Genomic DNA, 20,793 nt, shown 5'->3' with positions numbered 1-20,793 from the left:
ACTTTACATGAGCTGATATATGCTGACAACATGGATGGAATTCAAAGTCCTTATGCTAAGTAAAAGAAACAAACAAACAAAAACACTACATACGGTATGATCCCATTTATATAAAATTTCTGGATAAGGCAAATCCCTATAGACAGAAAGCTACTTAGTGGTTGCCTGGGGCTGGGGAACAAAGTATATAGAGATTATAAATGGGGATGGCCCAACTTGTAGGGATGATGCAAATTTTCTCAATGTGGATTGCGGTGATGGACACACAACTCCAAAAATTACTAAAAAATCATTGACTTGTACACTTAATGTGTCAAAGTTAGGGAAGGGGTAATGAAGAGGTGTTGGTGAAGGGGTAATTCTGTTAAATAGAAGGAAAAAGTTCTAGTGTTCAATGGTGCAATAGTGCAAGGATAGTTAACAATAATTTACCATATTTCAGAATAGCTAGAGTTTTTCAAATGTTCATAACATAAAGCAGTGAAAACTTTTTCACGGGAATCCTGACCCAGGTACGTAGGTCTGGTCATTATTTGTTATATTAAAATACAACATGTACTCCTTCAATACGTATAATTATTATGCATCAAGAAACATTTTACAAAGAGCTTACAAGTTTAGCTACTCACCCTATTCTCTGAAGTGGAGGACCACATTCCAGGCTTTCTACCTTGGCAAAACAGGACAGGGGGAGAAACAAACAAACAAACAAAAAAACCAAACAAAAAAAAACAAAAACAAAAACGAAACGCAAACTCTTAGAAAATACTCAACAGTGAAAATATCAAAGCACTGAAATTGCTTTCTTAAGGAGAGGTTCCATAGTCATCATTTAATACAGGCATAGTGTTCCCTCCATATTGGTGTTAACACACCAATGAGATTTCCTGTACCTATCCCGGTTGCTTCAGCCTTTCTTAATACATTCACTTTCATGTCCTCATGTCAAGAAAATAAGTCAAGAACAACGTCAAAATGCACACGTGCTCCCAGGGCTATTACGCCCTCACTGAGGGCTTACCAAATAAGCCAGGGCATGAAAGTCTTACTTGTCCTACTAGAGGGCCACTCCTCTGGACCTCAGATGTACATCTGTCTTTGGTTGCTCACCGTCCTCACACACTGAGGCTCATCATCGATCCAGACAATAACCCTTCCAACAAACAAGTATTTTCCGTAGCCCGGCTTATTTTGTGCAGGCCCATCTAATGCTTTACGAATGGAGAAAAGTAAATGTACAGCAGACGTTTTGTTTGGTATCTGCATAATGGAACGCTCATAGACGTAAGATGAAAAAAATGAACTTGGATTGTTCCAATAAAATTAGATAAAATCTACGAGGGAAATTTAAATTAACCTTTTAAATCAACTAAAACTTTAAGGAATAAGTCCTGTAGCGAAGTAATATACGGTATGATTACAGAACAAATATGAATAAAAAAATCTATTTTCTGAATGTTCCACAGAAGGATAAAAAAATTCAATATTTATTGCACTTGAATTTCATTACAAGCTTATTTTCTCTCAACACAAACTGGTGAAAAAGAGAAATACGTCAGCCGTTACCCAAAATTCTGTAGTTTACTTCCAAGGAGATCTCAAAAAAGGAAGAAACAATAAAGAAGATTCCTTGACTAGGGTAGAAACATCCATGGACAAATACATGTACTGTAAAAGGAATCTCCTTTAAGCTGCTGAAGCAAGGAACACATAGACCTTGAAGTTCTGACTTCACCAACCACAGACACACAGAAGAAGTTCAAAAGTAACAAAGTGGTTGCTCACCTGTCTTCCCTGAAGTACAACCTCTTGTTCTCATTTGGAACCTGTAACGAAGCATCACATAAAAAAATAAATCAAGTCAGAAAGGCACCAAATTATTAGAAACAAAGTGCAACTTTGGGTTCTTTCAAATTTTTTATCATACAGGCCTCCGAGCATCGTAGTCCCAGGGATAAACATCAGAGTTGATCTTTTGTCACCTTTGTCGTTTCATTGATTCACTTGGTTCCTCCCTGAATTCTTAATCTGCAATTTCCTCCATACCAAGCTATCTGAGTTAGTGACACGGCAGTTTTCGCTTCAATGCAAAGTTCTAAAGATGTATTCAACCAAAATGATTTTATGAAAATACCCTGTAGTGTGAAAAACGGAAGGTACAGGATAGTGGCCCTGTGAGATCATTGAGGAGAACATCAATAGAGCCAGTGCAGAAAGGGTTACTTGTCCTGTCCTAATACAATAGAGGGCCACTCGGCTGCACCTCAACATCCTCAGGTCCTCGTGCTTATCCTTGATCCAGACCAGTCCACTTCTAAAAAATAAGGATTCCTCACACCACCCTAATGCCCCTAAATATTTATCACCTGCATTCAGCTGATAGCAGATTACAACACAGATTGGGACGTTTCACTTGACTTTAGCGAAGCTGGCTGTAATGCCATCTCCAGAAGTTTCTAGGGCCCCTTCAGTCTGGAGCAATACTTCAAGTGATACTGCAGTGGGACAGCTGTCCAGGATGATATAGGGCTCAATACGATAGAATGGAAACCAAAACCAGGAGTTCACGGTCAACTTGGATTGTATCATTTAAAAGACTATTAAGGTAGGTCCGGACGTATTTGACATATATATGTATACACATATATATATACACACACACACACACTGTGAGATTTTTCCCATAAGATTGGTTTCTAGTGCCTATCCACATCATATACCTGTGTTCCTGATACACGCATAGGATAATTACCCAACATGACTCTGTTTTCTCTGACTAGGAATAACCTCATTTCTACATACTCCACATCCACGCTAGCCAAATCTACTTCATGAATCCTTGCCTTCATTAACTTTAAATACAGCAACATCTCTGAGTATTTTCTCATTCAGTCCTCATTATTATTGTACAGAATACATTTCCTTTCAAAACCTGTGTAAATCTCTCATTCAAAGAATACTTTAGTTATTTTCCTCATTTGGCTGTCTGTTCAACCTCTTCTTAGTTTTGTTTAATACATTATTGTTTGCCAGTATAAGAAATGTTACCTGGAAATGACTGAAAATAATAAATAGATAAGTATAATGTATGCATGAATAATACACACACACTATTAACCACTTCAGCAAACTAATGATTAACAGTTATTGAAGATTCAATCTACATTAATAAAGTTCTTATTAATAAATTTTCCATCGAAATCTCTCACATATGATGATATGTGAGGAATCTAGGTTCTATTTTCATATATACAACATACACACAGAAGAATGGACACTTGTATACGTGTAGATGATATAATGTTCAACGTATGATTCAACTGATGAACGATTGACCCATGGTGAAATTGCAATGATCATTTCTTTCCCACTACCCTCCAAGTTTTGTCTGAAAACAAAAAAGGAACAGAGAGACAATCAACCTGCACTCTGATTCGACTCGAAAGGTCCGATACACAATAAAACAAAGGTAAGACAAGAGGGAGGAAGAAAATGAAACCCATAATCCTTTTAAACTAACACGTAGATGACCCATTTTTAGCAAGAGCGGAGAAATAACTTAAATTCTATTAGAAACAATGAATCAAACACAACGGCAGGAATGTTTTCATACATGGTAGATTCATAAGAAAAATGCAATTTATGAAAAGGAACCAAGTGGGAATTCTAGGACATAAAATAATACCTTACATAAAAAGACTTTACATGAGCTGATATATGCTGACAACATGGATGGAATTCAAAGTCCTTATGCTAAGTAAAAGAAACAAACAAACAAAAACACTACATACGGTATGATCCCATTTATATAAAATTTCTGGATAAGGCAAATCCCTATAGACAGAAAGCTACTTAGTGGTTGCCTGGGGCTGGGGAACAAAGTATATAGAGATTATAAATGGGGATGGCCCAACTTGTAGGGATGATGCAAATTTTCTCAATGTGGATTGCGGTGATGGACACACAACTCCAAAAATTACTAAAAAATCATTGACTTGTACACTTAATGTGTCAAAGTTAGGGAAGGGGTAATGAAGAGGTGTTGGTGAAGGGGTAATTCTGTTAAATAGAAGGAAAAAGTTCTAGTGTTCAATGGTGCAATAGTGCAAGGATAGTTAACAATAATTTACCATATTTCAGAATAGCTAGAGTTTTTCAAATGTTCATAACATAAAGCAGTGAAAACTTTTTCACGGGAATCCTGACCCAGGTACGTAGGTCTGGTCATTATTTGTTATATTAAAATACAACATGTACTCCTTCAATACGTATAATTATTATGCATCAAGAAACATTTTACAAAGAGCTTACAAGTTTAGCTACTCACCCTATTCTCTGAAGTGGAGGACCACATTCCAGGCTTTCTACCTTGGCAAAACAGGACAGGGGGAGAAACAAACAAACAAACAAAAAAACCAAACAAAAAAAAACAAAAACAAAAACGAAACGCAAACTCTTAGAAAATACTCAACAGTGAAAATATCAAAGCACTGAAATTGCTTTCTTAAGGAGAGGTTCCATAGTCATCATTTAATACAGGCATAGTGTTCCCTCCATATTGGTGTTAACACACCAATGAGATTTCCTGTACCTATCCCGGTTGCTTCAGCCTTTCTTAATACATTCACTTTCATGTCCTCATGTCAAGAAAATAAGTCAAGAACAACGTCAAAATGCACACGTGCTCCCAGGGCTATTACGCCCTCACTGAGGGCTTACCAAATAAGCCAGGGCATGAAAGTCTTACTTGTCCTACTAGAGTGCCACTCCTCTGGACTTCAGATGTACATCTGTCTTTGGTTGCTCACCGTCCTCACACACTGAGGCTCATCATCGATCCAGACAATAACCCTTCCAACAAACAAGTATTTTCCGTAGCCCGGCTTATTTTGTGCAGGCCCATCTAATGCTTTACGAATGGAGAAAAGTAAATGTACAGCAGACGTTTTGTTTGGTATCTGCATAATGGAACGCTCATAGACGTAAGATGAAAAAAATGAACTTGGATTGTTCCAATAAAATTAGATAAAATCTACGAGGGAAATTTAAATTAACCTTTTAAATCAACTAAAACTTTAAGGAATAAGTCCTGTAGCGAAGTAATATACGGTATGATTACAGAACAAATATGAATAAAAAAATCTATTTTCTGAATGTTCCACAGAAGGATAAAAAAAATTCAATATTTATTGCACTTGAATTTCATTACAAGCTTATTTTCTCTCAACACAAACTGGTGAAAAAGAGAAATACGTCAGCCGTTACCCAAAATTCTGTAGTTTACTTCCAAGGAGATCTCAAAAAAGGAAGAAACAATAAAGAAGATTCCTTGACTAGGGTAGAAACATCCATGGACAAATACATGTACTGTAAAAGGAATCTCCTTTAAGCTGCTGAAGCAAGGAACACATAGACCTTGAAGTTCTGACTTCACCAACCACAGACACACAGAAGAAGTTCAAAAGTAACAAAGTGGTTGCTCACCTGTCTTCCCTGAAGTACAACCTCTTGTTCTCATTTGGAACCTGTAACGAAGCATCACATAAAAAAATAAATCAAGTCAGAAAGGCACCAAATTATTAGAAACAAAGTGCAACTTTGGGTTCTTTCAAATTTTTTATCATACAGGCCTCCGAGCATCGTAGTCCCAGGGATAAACATCAGAGTTGATCTTTTGTCACCTTTGTCGTTTCATTGATTCACTTGGTTCCTCCCTGAATTCTTAATCTGCAATTTCCTCCATACCAAGCTATCTGAGTTAGTGACACGGCAGTTTTCGCTTCAATGCAAAGTTCTAAAGATGTATTCAACCAAAATGATTTTATGATAATACCCTGTAGTGTGAAAAACGGAAGGTACAGGATAGTGGCCCTGTGAGATCATTGAGGAGAACATCAATAGAGCCAGTGCAGAAAGGGTTACTTGTCCTGTCCTAATACAATAGAGGGCCACTCGGCTGCACCTCAACATCCTCAGGTCCTCGTGCTTATCCTTGATCCAGACCAGTCCACTTCTAAAAAATAAGGATTCCTCACACCACCCTAATGCCCCTAAATATTTATCACCTGCATTCAGCTGATAGCAGATTACAACACAGATTGGGACGTTTCACTTGACTTTAGCGAAGCTGGCTGTAATGCCATCTCCAGAAGTTTCTAGGGCCCCTTCAGTCTGGAGCAATACTTCAAGTGATACTGCAGTGGGACAGCTGTCCAGGATGATATAGGGCTCAATACGATAGAATGGAAACCAAAACCAGGAGTTCACGGTCAACTTGGATTGTATCATTTAAAAGACTATTAAGGTAGGTCCGGACGTATTTGACATATATATGTATACACATATATATATACACACACACACACACTGTGAGATTTTTCCCATAAGATTGGTTTCTAGTGCCTATCCACATCATATACCTGTGTTCCTGATACACGCATAGGATAATTACCCAACATGACTCTGTTTTCTCTGACTAGGAATAACCTCATTTCTACATACTCCACATCCACGCTAGCCAAATCTACTTCATGAATCCTTGCCTTCATTAACTTTAAATACAGCAACATCTCTGAGTATTTTCTCATTCAGTCCTCATTATTATTGTACAGAATACATTTCCTTTCAAAACCTGTGTAAATCTCTCATTCAAAGAATACTTTAGTTATTTTCCTCATTTGGCTGTCTGTTCAACCTCTTCTTAGTTTTGTTTAATACATTATTGTTTGCCAGTATAAGAAATGTTACCTGGAAATGACTGAAAATAATAAATAGATAAGTATAATGTATGCATGAATAATACACACACACTATTAACCACTTCAGCAAACTAATGATTAACAGTTATTGAAGATTCAATCTACATTAATAAAGTTCTTATTAATAAATTTTCCATCGAAATCTCTCACATATGATGATATGTGAGGAATCTAGGTTCTATTTTCATATATACAACATACACACAGAAGAATGGACACTTGTATACGTGTAGATGATATAATGTTCAACGTATGATTCAACTGATGAACGATTGACCCATGGTGAAATTGCAATGATCATTTCTTTCCCACTACCCTCCAAGTTTTGTCTGAAAACAAAAAAGGAACAGAGAGACAATCAACCTGCACTCTGATTCGACTCGAAAGGTCCGATACACAATAAAACAAAGGTAAGACAAGAGGGAGGAAGAAAATGAAACCCATAATCCTTTTAAACTAACACGTAGATGACCCATTTTTAGCAAGAGCGGAGAAATAACTTAAATTCTATTAGAAACAATGAATCAAACACAACGGCAGGAATGTTTTCATACATGGTAGATTCATAAGAAAAATGCAATTTATGAAAAGGAACCAAGTGGGAATTCTAGGACATAAAATAATACCTTACATAAAAAGACTTTACATGAGCTGATATATGCTGACAACATGGATGGAATTCAAAGTCCTTATGCTAAGTAAAAGAAACAAACAAACAAAAACACTACATACGGTATGATCCCATTTATATAAAATTTCTGGATAAGGCAAATCCCTATAGACAGAAAGCTACTTAGTGGTTGCCTGGGGCTGGGGAACAAAGTATATAGAGATTATAAATGGGGATGGCCCAACTTGTAGGGATGATGCAAATTTTCTCAATGTGGATTGCGGTGATGGACACACAACTCCAAAAATTACTAAAAACTCATTGACTTGTACACTTAATGTGTCAAAGTTAGGGAAGGGGTAATGAAGAGGTGTTGGTGAAGGGGTAATTCTGTTAAATAGAAGGAAAAAGTTCTAGTGTTCAATGGTGCAATAGTGCAAGGATAGTTAACAATAATTTACCATATTTCAGAATAGCTAGAGTTTTTCAAATGTTCATAACATAAAGCAGTGAAAACTTTTTCACGGGAATCCTGACCCAGGTACGTAGGTCTGGTCATTATTTGTTATATTAAAATACAACATGTACTCCTTCAATACGTATAATTATTATGCATCAAGAAACATTTTACAAAGAGCTTACAAGTTTAGCTACTCACCCTATTCTCTGAAGTGGAGGACCACATTCCAGGCTTTCTACCTTGGCAAAACAGGACAGGGGGAGAAACAAACAAACAAACAAAAAAACCAAACAAAAAAAAACAAAAACAAAAACGAAACGCAAACTCTTAGAAAATACTCAACAGTGAAAATATCAAAGCACTGAAACTGCTTTCTTAAGGAGAGGTTCCATAGTCATCATTTAATACAGGCATAGTGTTCCCTCCATATTGGTGTTAACACACCAATGAGATTTCCTGTACCTATCCCGGTTGCTTCAGCCTTTCTTAATACATTCACTTTCATGTCCTCATGTCAAGAAAATAAGTCAAGAACAACGTCAAAATGCACACGTGCTCCCAGGGCTATTACGCCCTCACTGAGGGCTTACCAAATAAGCCAGGGCATGAAAGTCTTACTTGTCCTACTAGAGGGCCACTCCTCTGGACCTCAGATGTACATCTGTCTTTGGTTGCTCACCGTCCTCACACACTGAGGCTCATCATCGATCCAGACAATAACCCTTCCAACAAACAAGTATTTTCCGTAGCCCGGCTTATTTTGTGCAGGCCCATCTAATGCTTTACGAATGGAGAAAAGTAAATGTACAGCAGACGTTTTGTTTGGTATCTGCATAATGGAACGCTCATAGACGTAAGATGAAAAAAATGAACTTGGATTGTTCCAATAAAATTAGATAAAATCTACGAGGGAAATTTAAATTAACCTTTTAAATCAACTAAAACTTTAAGGAATAAGTCCTGTAGCGAAGTAATATACGGTATGATTACAGAACAAATATGAATAAAAAACTCTATTTTCTGAATGTTCCACAGAAGGATAAAAAAATTCAATATTTATTGCACTTGAATTTCATTACAAGCTTATTTTCTCTCAACACAAACTGGTGAAAAAGAGAAATACGTCAGCCGTTACCCAAAATTCTGTAGTTTACTTCCAAGGAGATCTCAAAAAAGGAAGAAACAATAAAGAAGATTCCTTGACTAGGGTAGAAACATCCATGGACAAATACATGTACTGTAAAAGGAATCTCCTTTAAGCTGCTGAAGCAAGGAACACATAGACCTTGAAGTTCTGACTTCACCAACCACAGACACACAGAAGAAGTTCAAAAGTAACAAAGTGGTTGCTCACCTGTCTTCCCTGAAGTACAACCTCTTGTTCTCATTTGGAACCTGTAACGAAGCATCACATAAAAAATAAATCAAGTCAGAAAGGCACCAAATTATTAGAAACAAAGTGCAACTTTGGGTTCTTTCAAATTTTTTATCATACAGGCCTCCGAGCATCGTAGTCCCAGGGATAAACATCAGAGTTGATCTTTTGTCACCTTTGTCGTTTCATTGATTCACTTGGTTCCTCCCTGAATTCTTAATCTGCAATTTCCTCCATACCAAGCTATCTGAGTTAGTGACACGGCAGTTTTCGCTTCAATGCAAAGTTCTAAAGATGTATTCAACCAAAATGATTTTATGATAATACCCTGTAGTGTGAAAAACGGAAGGCACAGGATAGTGGCCCTGTGAGATCATTGAGGAGAACATCAATAGAGCCAGTGCAGAAAGGGTTACTTGTCCTGTCCTAATACAATAGAGGGCCACTCGGCTGCACCTCAACATCCTCAGGTCCTCGTGCTTATCCTTGATCCAGACCAGTCCACTTCTAAAAAATAAGGATTCCTCACACCACCCTAATGCCCCTAAATATTTATCACCTGCATTCAGCTGATAGCAGATTACAACACAGATTGGGACGTTTCACTTGACTTTAGCGAAGCTGGCTGTAATGCCATCTCCAGAAGTTTCTAGGGCCCCTTCAGTCTGGAGCAATACTTCAAGTGATACTGCAGTGGGACAGCTGTCCAGGATGATATAGGGCTCAATACGATAGAATGGAAACCAAAACCAGGAGTTCACGGTCAACTTGGATTGTATCATTTAAAAGACTATTAAGGTAGGTCCGGACGTATTTGACATATATATGTATACACATATATATATACACACACACACACACTGTGAGATTTTTCCCATAAGATTGGTTTCTAGTGCCTATCCACATCATATACCTGTGTTCCTGATACACGCATAGGATAATTACCCAACATGACTCTGTTTTCTCTGACTAGGAATAACCTCATTTCTACATACTCCACATCCACGCTAGCCAAATCTATTTCATGAATCCTTGCCTTCATTAACTTTAAATACAGCAACATCTCTGAGTATTTTCTCATTCAGTCCTCATTATTATTGTACAGAATACATTTCCTTTCAAAACCTGTGTAAATCTCTCATTCAAAGAATACTTTAGTTATTTTCCTCATTTGGCTGTCTGTTCAACCTCTTCTTAGTTTTGTTTAATACATTATTGTTTGCCAGTATAAGAAATGTTACCTGGAAATGACTGAAAATAATAAATAGATAAGTATAGTGTATGCATCAATAATACACACACACTATTAACCACTTCAGCAAACTAATGATTAACAGTTATTGAAGATTCAATCTACATTAATAAAGTTCTTATTAATAAATTTTCCATCGAAATCTCTCACATATGATGATATGTGAGGAATCTAGGTTCTATTTTCATATATACAACATACACACAGAAGAATGGACACTTGTATACGTGTAGATGATATAATGTTCAACGTATGATTCAACTGATGAACGATTGACCCATGGTGAAATTGCAATGATCATTTCTTTCCCACTACCCTCCAAGTTTTGTCTGAAAACAAAAAAGGAACAGAGAGACAATCAACCTGCACTCTGATTCGACTCGAAAGGTCCGATACACAATAAAACAAAGGTAAGACAAGAGGGAGGAAGAAAATGAAACCCATAATCCTTTTAAACTAACACGTAGATGACCCATTTTTAGCAAGAGCGGAGAAATAACTTAAATTCTATTAGAAACAATGAATCAAACACAACGGCAGGAATGTTTTCATACATGGTAGATTCATAAGAAAAATGCAATTTATGAAAAGGAACCAAGTGGGAATTCTAGGACATAAAATAATACCTTACATAAAAAGACTTTACATGAGCTGATATATGCTGACAACATGGATGGAATTCAAAGTCCTTATGCTAAGTAAAAGAAACAAACAAACAAAAACACTACATACGGTATGATCCCATTTATATAAAATTTCTGGATAAGGCAAATCCCTATAGACAGAAAGCTACTTAGTGGTTGCCTGGGGCTGGGGAACAAAGTATATAGAGATTATAAATGGGGATGGCCCAACTTGTAGGGATGATGCAAATTTTCTCAATGTGGATTGCGGTGATGGACACACAACTCCAAAAATTACTAAAAAATCATTGACTTGTACACTTAATGTGTCAAAGTTAGGGAAGGGGTAATGAAGAGGTGTTGGTGAAGGGGTAATTCTGTTAAATAGAAGGAAAAAGTTCTAGTGTTCAATGGTGCAATAGTGCAAGGATAGTTAACAATAATTTACCATATTTCAGAATAGCTAGAGTTTTTCAAATGTTCATAACATAAAGCAGTGAAAACTTTTTCACGGGAATCCTGACCCAGGTACGTAGGTCTGGTCATTATTTGTTATATTAAAATACAACATGTACTCCTTCAATACGTATAATTATTATGCATCAAGAAACATTTTACAAAGAGCTTACAAGTTTAGCTACTCACCCTATTCTCTGAAGTGGAGGACCACATTCCAGGCTTTCTACCTTGGCAAAACAGGACAGGGGGAGAAACAAACAAACAAACAAAAAAACCAAACAAAAAAAAACAAAAACAAAAACGAAACGCAAACTCTTAGAAAATACTCAACAGTGAAAATATCAAAGCACTGAAACTGCTTTCTTAAGGAGAGGTTCTATAGTCATCATTTAATACAGGCATAGTGTTCCCTCCATATTGGTGTTAACACACCAATGAGATTTCCTGTACCTATCCCGGTTGCTTCAGCCTTTCTTAATACATTCACTTTCATGTCCTCATGTCAAGAAAATAAGTCAAGAACAACGTCAAAATGCACACGTGCTCCCAGGGCTATTACGCCCTCACTGAGGGCTTACCAAATAAGCCAGGGCATGAAAGTCTTACTTGTCCTACTAGAGGGCCACTCCTCTGGACCTCAGATGTACATCTGTCTTTGGTTGCTCACCGTCCTCACACACTGAGGCTCATCATCGATCCAGACAATAACCCTTCCAACAAACAAGTATTTTCCGTAGCCCGGCTTATTTTGTGCAGGCCCATCTAATGCTTTACGAATGGAGAAAAGTAAATGTACAGCAGACGTTTTGTTTGGTATCTGCATAATGGAACGCTCATAGACGTAAGATGAAAAAAATGAACTTGGATTGTTCCAATAAAATTAGATAAAATCTACGAGGGAAATTTAAATTAACCTTTTAAATCAACTAAAACTTTAAGGAATAAGTCCTGTAGCGAAGTAATATACGGTATGATTACAGAACAAATATGAATAAAAAAATCTATTTTCTGAATGTTCCACAGAAGGATAAAAAAATTCAATATTTATTGCACTTGAATTTCATTACAAGCTTATTTTCTCTCAACACAAACTGGTGAAAAAGAGAAATACGTCAGCCGTTACCCAAAATTCTGTAGTTTACTTCCAAGGAGATCTCAAAAAAGGAAGAAACAATAAAGAAGATTCCTTGACTAGGGTAGAAACATCCATGGACAAATACATGTACTGTAAAAGGAATCTCCTTTAAGCTGCTGAAGCAAGGAACACATAGACCTTGAAGTTCTGACTTCACCAACCACAGACACACAGAAGAAGTTCAAAAGTAACAAAGTGGTTGCTCACCTGTCTTCCCTGAAGTACAACCTCTTGTTCTCATTTGGAACCTGTAACGAAGCATCACATAAAAAATAAATCAAGTCAGAAAGGCACCAAATTATTAGAAACAAAGTGCAACTTTGGGTTCTTTCAAATTTTTTATCATACAGGCCTCCGAGCATCGTAGTCCCAGGGATAAACATCAGAGTTGATCTTTTGTCACCTTTGTCGTTTCATTGATTCACTTGGTTCCTCCCTGAATTCTTAATCTGCAATTTCCTCCATACCAAGCTATCTGAGTTAGTGACACGGCAGTTTTCGCTTCAATGCAAAGTTCTAAAGATGTATTCAACCAAAATGATTTTATGAAAATACCCTGTAGTGTGAAAAACGGAAGGTACAGGATAGTGGCCCTGTGAGATCATTGAGGAGAACATCAATAGAGCCAGTGCAGAAAGGGTTACTTGTCCTGTCCTAATACAATAGAGGGCCACTCGGCTGCACCTCAACATCCTCAGGTCCTCGTGCTTATCCTTGATCCAGACCAGTCCACTTCTAAAAAATAAGGATTCCTCACACCACCCTAATGCCCCTAAATATTTATCACCTGCATTCAGCTGATAGCAGATTACAACACAGATTGGGACGTTTCACTTGACTTTAGCGAAGCTGGCTGTAATGCCATCTCCAGAAGTTTCTCGGGCCCCTTCAGTCTGGAGCAATACTTCAAGTGATACTGCAGTGGGACAGCTGTCCAGGATGATATAGGGCTCAATACGATAGAATGGAAACCAAAACCAGGAGTTCACGGTCAACTTGGATTGTATCATTTAAAAGACTATTAAGGTAGGTCCGGACGTATTTGACATATATATATATACACATATATATATACACACACACACACACTGTGAGATTTTTCCCATAAGATTGGTTTCTAGTGCCTATCCACATCATATACCTGTGTTCCTGATACACGCATAGGATAATTACCCAACATGACTCTGTTTTCTCTGACTAGGAATAACCTCATTTCTACATACTCCACATCCACGCTAGCCAAATCTACTTCATGAATCCTTGCCTTCATTAACTTTAAATACAGCAACATCTCTGAGTATTTTCTCATTCAGTCCTCATTATTATTGTACAGAATACATTTCCTTTCAAAACCTGTGTAAATCTCTCATTCAAAGAATACTTTAGTTATTTTCCTCATTTGGCTGTCTGTTCAACCTCTTCTTAGTTTTGTTTAATACATTATTGTTTGCCAGTATAAGAAATGTTACCTGGAAATGACTGAAAATAATAAATAGATAAGTATAATGTATGCATGAATAATACACACACACTATTAACCACTTCAGCAAACTAATGATTAACAGTTATTGAAGATTCAATCTACATTAATAAAGTTCTTATTAATAAATTTTCCATCGAAATCTCTCACATATGATGATATGTGAGGAATCTAGGTTCTATTTTCATATATACAACATACACACAGAAGAATGGACACTTGTATACGTGTAGATGATATAATGTTCAACGTATGATTCAACTGATGAACGATTGACCCATGGTGAAATTGCAATGATCATTTCTTTCCCACTACCCTCCAAGTTTTGTCTGAAAACAAAAAAGGAACAGAGAGACAATCAACCTGCACTCTGATTCGACTCGAAAGGTCCGATACACAATAAAACAAAGGTAAGACAAGAGGGAGGAAGAAAATGAAACCCATAATCCTTTTAAACTAACACGTAGATGACCCATTTTTAGCAAGAGCGGAGAAATAACTTAAATTCTATTAGAAACAATGAATCAAACACAACGGCAGGAATGTTTTCATACATGGTAGATTCATAAGAAAAATGCAATTTATGAAAAGGAACCAAGTGGGAATTCTAGGACATAAAATAATACCTTACATAAAAAGACTTTACATGAGCTGATATATGCTGACAACATGGATGGAATTCAAAGTCCTTATGCTAAGTAAAAGAAACAAACAAACAAAAACACTACATACGGTATGATCCCATTTATATAAAATTTCTGGATAAGGCAAATCCCTATAGACAGAAAGCTACTTAGTGGTTGCCTGGGGCTGGGGAACAAAGTATATAGAGATTATAAATGGGGATGGCCCAACTTGTAGGGATGATGCAAATTTTCTCAATGTGGATTGCGGTGATGGACACACAACTCCAAAAATTACTAAAAAATCATTGACTTGTACACTTAATGTGTCAAAGTTAGGGAAGGGGTAATGAAGAGGTGTTGGTGAAGGGGTAATTCTGTTAAATAGAAGGAAAAAGTTCTAGTGTTCAATGGTGCAATAGTGCAAGGATAGTTAACAATAATTTACCATATTTCAGAATAGCTAGAGTTTTTCAAATGTTCATAACATAAAGCAGTGAAAACTTTTTCACGGGAATCCTGACCCAGGTACGTAGGTCTGGTCATTATTTGTTATATTAAAATACAACATGTACTCCTTCAATACGTATAATTATTATGCATCAAGAAACATTTTACAAAGAGCTTACAAGTTTAGCTACTCACCCTATTCTCTGAAGTGGAGGACCACATTCCAGGCTTTCTACCTTGGCAAAACAGGACAGGGGGAGAAACAAACAAACAAACAAAAAAACCAAACAAAAAAAAACAAAAACAAAAACGAAACGCAAACTCTTAGAAAATACTCAACAGTGAAAATATCAAAGCACTGAAACTGCTTTCTTAAGGAGAGGTTCTATAGTCATCATTTAATACAGGCATAGTGTTCCCTCCATATTGGTGTTAACACACCAATGAGATTTCCTGTACCTATCCCGGTTGCTTCAGCCTTTCTTAATACATTCACTTTCATGTCCTCATGTCAAGAAAATAAGTCAAGAACAACGTCAAAATGCACACGTGCTCCCAGGGCTATTACGCCCTCACTGAGGGCTTACCAAATAAGCCAGGGCATGAAAGTCTTACTTGTCCTACTAGAGGGCCACTCCTCTGGACCTCAGATGTACATCTGTCTTTGGTTGCTCACCGTCCTCACACACTGAGGCTCATCATCGATCCAGACAATAACCCTTCCAACAAACAAGTATTTTCCGTAGCCCGGCTTATTTTGTGCAGGCCCATCTAATGCTTTACGAATGGAGAAAAGTAAATGTACAGCAGACGTTTTGTTTGGTATCTGCATAATGGAACGCTCATAGACGTAAGATGAAAAAAATGAACTTGGATTGTTCCAATAAAATTAGATAAAATCTACGAGGGAAATTTAAATTAACCTTTTAAATCAACTAAAACTTTAAGGAATAAGTCCTGTAGCAAAGTAATATACGGTATGATTACAGAACAAATATGAATAAAAAAATCTATTTTCTGAATGTTCCACAGAAGGATAAAAAAATTCAATATTTATTGCACTTGAATTTCATTACAAGCTTATTTTCTCTCAACACAAACTGGTGAAAAAGAGAAATACGTCAGCCGTTACCCAAAATTCTGTAGTTTACTTCCAAGGAGATCTCAAAAAAGGAAGAAACAATAAAGAAGATTCCTTGACTAGGGTAGAAACATCCATGGACAAATACATGTACTGTAAAAGGAATCTCCTTTAAGCTGCTGAAGCAAGGAACACATAGACCTTGAAGTTCTGACTTCACCAACCACAGACACACAGAAGAAGTTCAAAAGTAACAAAGTGGTTGCTCACCTGTCTTCCCTGAAGTACAACCTCTTGTTCTCATTTGGAACCTGTAACGAAGCATCACATAAAAAATAAATCAAGTCAGAAAGGCACCAAATTATTAGAAACAAAGTGCAACTTTGGGTTCTTTCAAATTTTTTATCATACAGGCCTCCGAGCATCGTAGTCCCAGGGATAAACATCAGAGTTGATCTTTTGTCACCTTTGTCGTTTCATTGATTCACTTGGTTCCTCCCTGAATTCTTAATCTGCAATTTCCTCCATACCAAGCTATCTGAGTTAGTGACACGGCAGTTTTCGCTTCAATGCAAAGTTCTAAAGATGTATTCAACCAAAATGATTTTATGAAAATACCCTGTAGTGTGAAAAACGGAAGGTACAGGATAGTGGCCCTGTGAGATCATTGAGGAGAACATCAATAGAGCCAGTGCAGAAAGGGTTACTTGTCCTGTCCTAATACAATAGAGGGCCACTCGGCTGCACCTCAACATCCTCAGGTCCTCGTGCTTATCCTTGATCCAGACCAGTCCACTTCTAAAAAATAAGGATTCCTCACACCACCCTAATGCCCCTAAATATTTATCACCTGCATTCAGCTGATAGCAGATTACAACACAGATTGGGACGTTTCACTTGACTTCAGCGAAGCTGATTGTAATGTCATCTCCAGAAGTTTTGGGATCCCTTCGGTGTAGAACACTACTTCAAGTAATTACCCAACATTACTCTGTTTTCTCTGACTAGGAATAACTTCATTTCAATTAAATCCACATCCACGCTAGCAAATCCAATTCATTAATCCTTGCCTTCATTAACCTTTAAATACAGCAAAATCCCTGAGTATTTTCTCATTCAGTCCTCATTATTATTGTACAAAATACATTTCCTCTCAGAACTTGTGTAAAATCTCCCATTCAAAAAATACTATAGTTATTTTCCTGATTTGGCTGACTTTTCTACATCTTCTTAGTTTTGTTTAATGCACTATTGTTTCCGAGAGTAAGAAATATTAACTGCAAATGACTTTAAATTATAAATAGGTAGGTATAATACATGCATGAATAATACACACAAACTATTAACCACTACAGCAAACTAATGATTAACAGTTATTGAAGATTCAATCTACATTAGTAAAGTTCTTATTGATAAATTTTCATTTGAAATCTCTCACATATGAAGATATGTGACGAGTCTAAGTTCTATTTTAATATATACAACATACACACAGGAATAGACACTTATATATGTGTAGATGGCATAATGTTAAATGTATGATTCAGTTTATGAACTACTCGACCCATGGTGAAATTGCAATGATCATTTCTTTCTCACTACTCTCCAAGTTTTCTCTGAAAATAAAAAAGAAACAGAGAGACAATCAACCTGCACTCTGATTCGACTAGAAATGTCCAATACACAAAATAACAAAAGTAAGACAAGATGAAGGACGAAAATGAAATCCATAATCCTTGTAAACTAACAGGCAGATGCCCATTTTTAGAAAGAGCAGAGAAATAACTTAAACTGTATTAGAAAAAATGAATACAACACAATGGCAGGAATGTGTTAATAGATGGTAGAATCCTAAGAAAAATGCAAATTATGAGGAGGAACTAAGAGGGAATTCTAGGACATAACATAATACCTTACATAAAAAGACTTTACATAAACTGATACATGCTGACAACAGGGATGTAATTCGCAGTCTTTATGCTAAGTAAAAGAAACCAACAAACAAAAAAATTTTATATGGTATGATTCCATTTATATAAAATTTCTGTATAACGCAAATCCCTGTAGACAGAAAGCTATTTAGTGGTTACCTGTGGCTTGGGAACAAAGCATATATAGATTGTAAAGGGGATGGGCCAACTTGTGAGAATGATGCAAATTTCCTCACTGTGGATTGCAGTGATGGACACACAACCCCAAAATTTACTAAAAAATTATTGACATGTACACTTAATGTGTCAAAGTTAGGGAAGGGGTAATAAAGAGGTGTTGCTAAGGTGTAATTCTGTTAAATAGAAGGAAAAATTTCTAATGTTCAACAGTGCAATAGGGCAAGTATAGTTAACAATAATTTATTATATTTCAGAATAGCTACAGTTTTGCAAATGTTCCTAACATAATGCAGTGATAAATGTTTCACGGGAATCCTGATCCAGTTATGTAGGTCTGCTCATTATTTGTTATATTAAAATATAACATGTATTCCTTCAATATATACAATTATTATGCATCAAGAAAAAGTTTAAAAAGAAGTTTCCAGTTTAGTTACTCACCCCATTCTCAAAAGTGGAGGACCACATTCTAGGCTTTCTATCTTGGCAAAACAGGAGAGGGGGTCAAAAAAAAAAAAAAAAAAAAACCAAAAAAAAAAAAAAAAAGCACACCCAAACTCTTAGAAAATACTCAATAGTGAAAATACCAAAGCACTGAAATTGCTTTCTTAATAAAAGGGTCTATTGTCATTATTTAATACAGGCCTAGCATTCCCTCAGTATTGATGTTAACACACCATGAGATTTCCAGTATATATCACGATTGCTTCAGCCTTTCTTAATACAATCCTTTTAATGTCCTCATGTGATGAAAATATGTCAAGGACGTGAAGACACACACGTGCTCCCAGTGCTATTACGCTGTCACTGAGGGGTTACCAAATAAGCCAGGGCATGAAAGTCGTACTTGTCCTACTAGAGGGCCACTCCTCTGGACCTCAGATGTACATCTGTCTTTGGTTGCTCACCGTCCTCACACACTGAGGCTCATCATCGATCCAGACAAAAACCCTTCCAACACACAAGTATTTTTTCTATAGCCCAGCTTATTTTGTGCAGGCCAATCTAATGCTTTACGAATAGAGAAAAGTAAATGTACGAAGTAATGTATGGTATGATTAGAGAACAAATATGAATAAAAAAAATCCATGTTCTGAATGTGCCAGATAAAGATAAAAAAATTGAATATTTATTGCACTTGAATTTCATTACAAGATTATTTTCTCTAAACACAAAACGATGAAAAAGAGAAATACGTGAGCCATTCCCCAAAATTCTGTAGGTTACCTCCAAGGAGATGTAAACAAAGGGAAGAAACAAAAAAGAAGATTCCTTGAACGGGGTAGAAATATTCACGGGCAAATATATGTACTGTAAAAGGAATCTCCTTTAAGCCGCTGAAGCCAGGAACACATAGACCTTCAAATTCTGACTTCACCAGCCACAGACACACAGAAGAAGTTCAAAAGTAACAAAGTAGTTGCTCACCTCTCTTCCCTGAAGTACAACCAATTGTTCTCATTTTTAACCCGCGCGAACGATCATATAAAAAAAATAAATCAAGTCAGAAATGCACTAAATTATTTAGAAACAAAGTGCAACATTGGGTTCTTTAAAATTATTTATCATAAATGCATCCCAGCATCCAAGTCCTTAGGATAAACATCAGAGTTGATCTTTTGTCACCTTTGTCGTTTCATTGATTCATTTGGTTCTTCCCTGAATTCTTAATCTGCAATTTCCTCCATACCAAGCTATCTGAGTTAGTGACACAGCAGTTTTCGCTTCAATGCAAAGTTCTAAAGCTGCATTGAACAAAAAAGGTTTTATGAAAATACGGTGTGCTGTGAAAAATGGAAGGTACAGAATAATGGCAGTGTGAGATCATTGAGGAGAACATCAATTGGGCCAGTGCAGAAAGGGTTATTTGTCCTGTCCTAATACAATAGAGGGCCACTCGGCTGCACCTCAACATCCTCAGGTCCTCGTGCTTATCCTTGATCCAGACCAGTCCACTTCTAAAAAATAAGGATTCCTCACACCACCCTAATGCCCCTAAATATTTATCACCTACATTCAGCTGATAGCAGATTACAACACAGATTTGGACGTTTCACTTGACTTTAGCGAAGCTGGCTGTAATGCCATCTCCAGAAGCTTCTCGGGCCCCTTCAGTCTGGAGCAATACTTCAAGTGATACTGCAGTGGGACAGTTGTCCAGGATGATATATGGCTCAATACAATAGAATAGAAACCAAAACCAGGAGTTCACGGTCAACTTGGTTTGTATCACTTAAAAGACTATTAAGGTAGGTCAGGACGTATTTGACATATATATATGTATGTATATATACACACACACACACACTGTGAGATTTTTCCCACATGATTGGTTTCTAGTCCCTATCCACATCATATACATGTGTTCATGATACA

At 36.7% G+C, this 20,793-nt stretch overlaps 6 non-coding genes across 6 annotated transcripts; all 6 read right to left on the bottom strand.

Annotated features, from left to right (window-relative positions):
• Positions 1–1,075: 1,075 nt before the first annotated feature.
• Positions 1,076–1,142, bottom strand: LOC138382344 (small nucleolar RNA SNORD109A). The gene has a single exon (XR_011233425.1). It is a non-coding gene; the product is annotated as a small nucleolar RNA SNORD109A (small nucleolar RNA).
• A 3,631-nt stretch (positions 1,143–4,773) lies between these two features.
• LOC138382368 (small nucleolar RNA SNORD109A) lies at positions 4,774–4,840 on the bottom strand. The gene has a single exon (XR_011233448.1). It is a non-coding gene; the product is annotated as a small nucleolar RNA SNORD109A (small nucleolar RNA).
• Positions 4,841–8,472: 3,632 nt separating this feature from the next.
• LOC138382343 (small nucleolar RNA SNORD109A) lies at positions 8,473–8,539 on the bottom strand. The gene has a single exon (XR_011233424.1). It is a non-coding gene; the product is annotated as a small nucleolar RNA SNORD109A (small nucleolar RNA).
• A 3,630-nt stretch (positions 8,540–12,169) lies between these two features.
• On the bottom strand, positions 12,170–12,236 carry LOC138382342 (small nucleolar RNA SNORD109A). The gene has a single exon (XR_011233423.1). It is a non-coding gene; the product is annotated as a small nucleolar RNA SNORD109A (small nucleolar RNA).
• A 3,630-nt stretch (positions 12,237–15,866) lies between these two features.
• Positions 15,867–15,933, bottom strand: LOC138382341 (small nucleolar RNA SNORD109A). Its single transcript, XR_011233422.1, has one exon. It is a non-coding gene; the product is annotated as a small nucleolar RNA SNORD109A (small nucleolar RNA).
• A 3,357-nt stretch (positions 15,934–19,290) lies between these two features.
• LOC138382340 (small nucleolar RNA SNORD109A) lies at positions 19,291–19,357 on the bottom strand. Its single transcript, XR_011233421.1, has one exon. It is a non-coding gene; the product is annotated as a small nucleolar RNA SNORD109A (small nucleolar RNA).
• Between the last annotated feature and the right edge of the window lie 1,436 nt (positions 19,358–20,793).

The sequence above is a fragment of the Eulemur rufifrons genome, chromosome 3 (genome assembly GCF_041146395.1).
Source record: "Eulemur rufifrons isolate Redbay chromosome 3, OSU_ERuf_1, whole genome shotgun sequence".
Taxonomy (NCBI): Eukaryota; Metazoa; Chordata; class Mammalia; order Primates; family Lemuridae; genus Eulemur; species Eulemur rufifrons.
This window is presented reverse-complemented; position numbering and strand designations above follow the sequence as displayed.